The sequence below is a fragment of the Lathyrus oleraceus genome, chromosome 7 (assembly GCF_024323335.1).
Source record: "Lathyrus oleraceus cultivar Zhongwan6 chromosome 7, CAAS_Psat_ZW6_1.0, whole genome shotgun sequence".
Taxonomy (NCBI): domain Eukaryota; kingdom Viridiplantae; phylum Streptophyta; class Magnoliopsida; order Fabales; family Fabaceae; genus Lathyrus; species Lathyrus oleraceus.
Genome location: NC_066585.1, coordinates 241,597,948 through 241,605,477, shown reverse-complemented (window position 1 = coordinate 241,605,477; position 7,530 = coordinate 241,597,948). Strand labels below are relative to the sequence as shown.

At 40.0% G+C, this 7,530-nt stretch overlaps 1 non-coding gene across 1 annotated transcript; it reads right to left on the bottom strand.

Annotated features, from left to right (window-relative positions):
- Nucleotides 1–1,045: 1,045 nt before the first annotated feature.
- Nucleotides 1,046–1,152, bottom strand: LOC127109914 (small nucleolar RNA R71). Its single transcript, XR_007797160.1, has one exon. It is a non-coding gene; the product is annotated as a small nucleolar RNA R71 (small nucleolar RNA).
- Nucleotides 1,153–7,530: the final 6,378 nt, after the last annotated feature.

Below are 7,530 nucleotides of genomic sequence, written 5' to 3'. Positions count from 1 at the left end.
CGTAAAGAACCTCTTTTGGTTAAGAAATCCAGGTTATAATACTTTTCAACTTAGTAAAGAACCTCTTAAAAATAGGTTTACTACTCTAACGCAATGCGCGCCTTTTTATAAGTGACAATAAGAGGGTTTGATTAGGGAGTACAACTCGGTTCTGAATACGCGAAAGCTACAGTTCCCGTTAAATTAGTTCTTTTCAAAGTAGGAAACATTGCCCATAAGTAGTTCTATTAGCAAGTACTTGGATTATCAATTAATTATGTGAATTACATTCGACCCTGTCTTTATTAATTAATCTTTATTCAACACTTTACTTTTCATTGCACACTCTAAAAACACCTATTTTGATTGCCTTTGATAAAAACCATAACAATAGATAACGATAGATTGACACTTGGTCTCTGTGGATTCGACAATCTTTTATATTACTCTGACGCGTTCGTATACTTGCGAAAAGCAAACGCATCAAGTTTTTAGCGCCGTTGCCGGGGACCAATTTCGTCAAATTTCATTTTCCTGTTGTTATATCGTTTAGACTTAGGTTATTTCCCGCCGGTCAATGCGAAGAACTCGCAACACCAGAAGTTTAAGTTTAGTAAACCCTCTGGAGGAACTTGAATGTTACGCTCGCGCACGTTTATTCTTTCATAGAATTAAGAGAGCTATGGCTGAAGATCAAAACCAAAGACCTCTTAAGAACTTCGCTCAACCATCTAATGAAGAACCTAGTTCTAGTATAGTAAACCCAATAATCCCAGCTAATAATTTCGAACTTAAACCATCCTTGTTGCAACTAGTGCAACAGAGACAATTCGCGGGTCTCGCTACCGAGAACCCTAACCAACATTTAAAAATATTTCTTCAATTAGCAGACACTTTTAAAACCAATGGAGCTTCTCCTGAGGCGATACGTTTAATATTATTTCCTTTTTCCCTCAGAGATAAAGCCCTATCATGGTTAGATTCCCTTCCACCCAATTCCATTACGACTTGGGATAACCTTAGAAGAGTTTTTCTTGCTAGATACTTTCCCTCGAGTAAGACCGCCGTTCTTCGAAACCATATAACTAGATTTACCCAAAACCAAGGAGAATCGCTGTTTGAAGCTTGGGAGAGATATAAAGAGTTGTTACGAGCATGCCCACATCATGGTTTAGAAAATTGGTTAATCATTCAAACCTTCTATAATGGACTTCATTATAACACAAAGATGACCATCGACGCTGCCGCAGGCGGTGCTCTGATGAACAAACCTTATCCTGAAGCTAGTGCCCTCATTGAGGATATGGCTCAAAACCATCAATCATGGGGAGTCAAACGAGCGACAGTTGAGAAGAAGGAAGCCCAAGGAGGAGTGCATGAACTAAGCTCTATAGACATGATGCAAGCTAAAATGGACGCATTATCCCTCAAAGTCGAACATATGTACACAAACCCGAATACTGTAGCCGCAGTTTCGTCGGATTGTGAGATATGTGGAGCCAAAGGACACCAATCTGAAGAATGCAATCTGTTAAACGAAACCCACTCTGAGCAAGTGAACTACACCCAAGGGAACCCATACTCGAATACCTATAACCCTGGATGGAGGAATCACCCTAGCTTCTCCTATAAAAACAATAACCCAATCCAAAATAATGCACCTTCGAGACCTAGTTATCAAGCCCCAAGATCAAATCAACCTATGCAACCTGTGCCACCAAAGCCGAGCCTTGAGAAAATTATGGAAAATTTTATCACCGCTCAAACCCAACAAAACAAGGAGTTCATGAACCAAAACATTCATGTTAACGAATTGATTACTCAGTTAGGAACCAAGGTTGACCAAATAGTTACTCATACCAAGATGCTTGAAACCCAGATCTCTCAGGTAGCTTTAAACCAAGCCCCTCAGACTACACCTAGAGGACAATTCCCTGGACAACCTCAACAAAATCCGAGAGGACAAGCCAATGCCATTACCCTACGCAGTGGGAACGCTTATGATGAGCCACCAAACCCAAGATTAAGTGAACCCGGAACTTCTAAGGAATGTACCAAATCCCCGGATGAAGTAAAGGAACCAGAAGAATCTGAAAACCAGGATGGTCGAGAGAAAGGAGAAGAACCTAAAGATAAAATTTACGTACCACCCCCGCCATATAAACCACCAATACCATATCCGCAAAGACTCAAACAAACCCAAATCAATAAACAGTATCAAAAATTTATTAAAGTTATAGAAAAACTTCATGTAGAAATCCCTTTCATAGAAGCCATCACCCAAATACCTTCTTATACAAAGTTTCTGAAAGACATCCTTACCAACAAACGTAGACTTGACGATCCGAAGCCTTTGGAATGTAATGCTATTTCCGAAGATAAATTAGCAAAGAAAGATAAAGATCCTGGAAATTTCTCCATTCCTTGCCTTTTGGGTAATCATGTCATCGACAAAGCTTTTCTAGACTTAGGAGCTAGTGTGAGCTTAATGCCTTTAGCAGTTTGTGAGAGGTTAAACTTAGGAGAATTACAACCCACTAAGATGTCACTTCAGTTAGCCGATAGATATGTTAAATATCCGATAGGCATTTTAGAAGATGTTCCTGTTAGGATAGGTCAGTTATTTATCCCTACTGATTTTGTCGTCATGGACATCAAAGAGGACAATGATATACCAATCCTTCTAGGTAAACCATTCTTATCAACTGCAGGAGCCATAATAGATGTCAAGAAAGGAAAGTTGACATTTGAGGTAGGTGACGAGAAAATAGAATTTATACTTTCGAAATTTCTTATGGCACCTGTGATGGGAGACGTGTGTTATGCCTTAGATATCATTGATGAATGTGTTAGAGAATTAGAACAAAAAGAAATTATAAAAACAATTAAGTTACCATCAACCCCCATGAAGGAAGATGATGACTTTAAAGAACCTTACATCGATGATAACCTTTACGAATGTTTATCCCTTACCCTAGATTCTATGCCATGCCCTGAGAAACCAACCTTAGAACTTAAGGAACTGCCTAAGAACCTGAGATACGAGTTCCTCGACGAAAAGATGAACCGTCCAGTTATAGTTAGCGCTACCTTGAGCCATGAGGAAACGAACCAACTTTTAGACGTTTTACGAAGACATCCCTCAGCCTTAGGATATAATATCTCTGACCTGAAAGGAATAAGCCCGTCCGAATGTATGCATCGGATTTCGCTCGAAGAAGATTCAAAACCCTCAAGGGAACATCAGAGAAGGATAAACCCTATAATGAGTGATGTTGTTAAAAAGGAAGTTTTTAAGTTGCTTGAGGCAGGTATAATCTACTAGATCTCGGATAGTAAGTGGGTGAGCCCTGTGCATGTAGTACCTAAAAAGGGAGGCATCACAGTCGTGCAAAACGATAAAGGTGAACATGTAGCAAAATGTTTAGAAGGAGGATGGCGGATGTGTATAGACTATAGAAAATTAAATAAAGCAACTAGGAAGGATCATTTCCCTTTACCATTTATAGACCAAATGTTGGAGTGTCTAGCCAGACACTCTTACTTCTGCTATCTAGATGGATACTCTGGATTCTTCCAAATACCTATCCACCCCGAAGATCAAGAAAAAACTACCTTTACATGCCCTTATGGAACTTTTGCCTACAGACGAATGCCTTTCGGCCTCTATAACGCTCCAGCTACTTTCCAACGCTGCATGATGTCAATCTTTGCAGATTACCTAGATGGTATCATGGAAGTGTTTATGGATGATTTCTCGGTTTGCGGATTTGATTTCCACAATTGCCTTTCTAACCTAGAGAAAATCCTGGAGAGATGCGTGGAGGTTAACCTCGTGCTAAACTGGGAAAAATGTCATTTCATGGTGACCGAAGGAATAGTTTTAGGACATATAGTTTCTGAAAAAGGTATAGAGGTAGATAAAGCTAAAATAGAAGTTATAGAAAACCTAAAACCCCCAAAACAATCAGAGAAGTCCGAAGCTTTCTTGGACACGCTGGATTCTACCGGCGTTTTATTAAGGACTTCTCAAAAATAACAAAACCATTAACTCGTCTTTTAATGAAAGATGCTGAATTCATTTTTGATGAAAAATGTAATGACGCATTTAATCTTTTAAAGCAAGCATTGATCTCAACACCCATTATGAAACCGCCCGATTGGTCGGAACCTTTTGAGATAATATGCGACGCTAGTGATTATGCAGTTGGAGCCGTTCTAGGACAAAGGAAAGATAAAAGATTACATGCCATTTATTATGCCAGTAGAACCCTAGATGCTGCCCAACTTAACTACACAACAACTGAAAAAGAATTACTTGCTGTAGTTTTCGCTATAGACAAATTTAGATCTTATCTAGTAGGAGCAAAAATTATAGTTTACACCGATCATGCTGCCATTCATTACCTATTAAGTAAAAAAGATGCCAAGCCCAGGTTACTCCGATGGATTCTATTACTACAAGAGTTTGATTTAGATATAAGAGATAAAAAAGGCACTGAAAATGTAATAGCCGATCACCTTTCTAGACTAGAACATCTAAAACCAGAACTAGTACCCATAAATGATGATTTCGCCTATGATAGACTGATCGCTAGAGTAGAAACCATTAAAGATAATAACCTAGATCCTTATGAGCATTCCCAAAATTCCTTAGCAATAAGTAACGTACCCTGGTATGCAGACTTCGTTAATTACCTAGCTGCTGATATAGTACCCACTGATCTTGACTACCACCGCAAGAAGAAATTCTTCCACGATGTGAGAAACTTCTATTGGGACGAACCACTCCTTTTCAAAAGGGGTAAAGATGGCATTTTTCGCTGTTGAGTTCCAGAAGAAGAGGTAAATAGTATTATCGAGCATTGTCATTCTGCACCTTATGGTGGACATGCGAGCGTCTCTAAGACATACGCCAAGATTCTTCAAGCTGGCCTATTCTAGCCTACCATGTGGCGTGATGTCTATGCTTGCATTGTCAAGTGTGATAGATGCCAACGCACTGGAAACATTTCAAGACGTGATGAAATGCCTCTAAGAAACATTCAGGAAGTAGAACTCTTCGACGTATGGGGTATAGATTTCATGGGACCTTTCCCACCATCCTTAGGAAACAGGTATATCTTAGTAGCTGTAGACTATGTGTCTAAGTGGATTGAAGCTATAACTGCACCCACAAACGACACTAGGGTAGTAATCAAACTATTTAAAAACTATATATTCCCTAGATTTGGAACACCACGTTTAGTCATAAGCGATGGAGGATCACACTTTATATCGAGAATATTTGACAAACTTTTAAGAAAATATGGAGTTAAGCATAGAGTAGCAACACCATACCACCCACAGACTAGTGGCCAAGTAGAAGTATCTAATTGGGAGATAAAACAAATCCTAGAGAAAACTGTTTCTATTTCTAGGAGAGACTGGTCTCAGAAGCTTCAAGAAGCATTATGGGCCTATAGAACCACTTTCAAAACCCCTATAGGAACTACTCCTTACCAACTAGTTTATGGAAAATCTTGTCACTTACCTTTCGAGTTAGAGCATAAAGCCTACTGGGCCATTAAAACTTTGAATTTAGACTACCTAGCCGCTGGAGAAAAGCGTACCCTAGACATTCATAAATTAGAAGAACTTAGGCAATCGGCCTACGAGAATGCAAAAATATATAAAGAGAGGACAAAAGCCTATCACGACAAAAGAATAGTAAAGAAAAACTTCAATGTAGGTGATTCTGTTCTTCTTTTCAACACTAGGTTGTAACTCTTCCCTGGAAAGCTACGTTCAAGATGGACTGGTCCTTTCGAAGTATCCAAGATTCTGAGATCCGGAGCCGTAGAAATCAAGAACGAAACCTGTAGTCCATTCATTGTAAATGGACAAAGACTGAAGCTCTACGAAGGAGGAGACATTCCAACATACTACTCAAGCCACACCCTGATTGATCCACCAATCTCTACTACTACAGGTGTATAAATTCTAATCGTCAAGCTAATGATGTTAAACAAGCGATGCGTGGGAGGCAACCCATGGTTTTTCTTTCATTTTACTTTTTCGCAGTTATTTATTTTTATTTTTATTTTATATTATCATATTTTGCATCGAGACTAAAATTTTGAATGGTTTGCATTTTCAGGATCACTTTCTTAACTTTTACAGGATGTAGGGTTTCGATGACATGCATGTTACCTATAAAGATAACACTCAGAGAGAGCGCTACATCGCCCTGTATCAGCGTCCTATGGCACCCACACGTTACCCTGATCAGCACTGTATGGAGGCACTAGGTATCGAACCGAGTATCCGATTCCTTAGCCACCAGCTCCACTGGGACGAATTTGCTGATGACTTGAGTAACACATATAGGAACTTGACTTTGGAGTTCCTGAGTTCATTCGACTATGACCCATACTCTGGACCAGATGGGTATGCTGCTTTCAGGCTCTTTGGAGTTGAGTACTCTTTCAGTCAGAAAGAGTTCGGCGACCTATTGGGTTTCCAGACCACTCCTGATGCTATCCCAGAGACACCTATGAGATATTTTCTGGGTAAGGAGGTGGAGAAGTTTTGGAGTGATATATCGGGTGGCGGAAGCCAAGATCCATCTATGCATCTATCTTATGTCATACATAACCCAACCTTCAGATATTTTCAGATGATATTAGCACATTCCTTCCTGGGAAGACCGGATGCAGAGACACTACTGAGTGAAGAGGAGATCTTCCTATTATTTTATGCATCCCAGTCTCGTCCAGTAGCATGTGGGAACTTTTTATTATACAGTCTCAGCGGTATCTCCAGATCCACCGAAGGAGTCATCCATGTGGGTGGAATTATCACACAAATTGCTGTCGCTTTAGGTCTGTCTCGCAAGCTGTCACATCTTCGGATCTACTGTGGATACACTACCATGGACATCGATTTCTGTTTGACAAGAGGATTGATGAGGAAAGCCTCTTTCCACCCATGTCAGTTCCGATTGCTAGTCGACAGTGAGGCCATCCATTATTTCACACTGCCAGCCCTATGATGACCAATGTGCATGATCCAGCGAATTGGAGTTATGCTCTAGAGGGCCAGGGAGAGACCGTCGACGCACCGAGATCACCACCCGTTGCTGAATACACGCCTACACCACCATCTCCTAGAATCACTGTTTTCTCTAATAATCATTAATTGCAGACACCCGACATACGCACCCAGATTGCTGAGTGCCGTAGAGAGATCGCAGAGCTTAGGCAGGAGGTGGCTGACCTCACTTTACAGATGGGAGTGTCTGATCTCACCCATGCTACTGAAGCCGACTGTCTATATCAAGAGATCGCATAGCTCAGGCAGGAAATCACCACGCTCCGTGGATCCACTCAGGAAGATGACACCCCTACTATATGATCTCACCATTCCATCTTATTTTATCGCTCTTTTATTTTATTTTATTCTTCTCGTATTTACATAACTCATTTTATATTATCGCATTTAGAATATTATATAAACTACTACTATACATTAGTATTTCTATTTTTATCTATATATGTTTTATGTTTAATT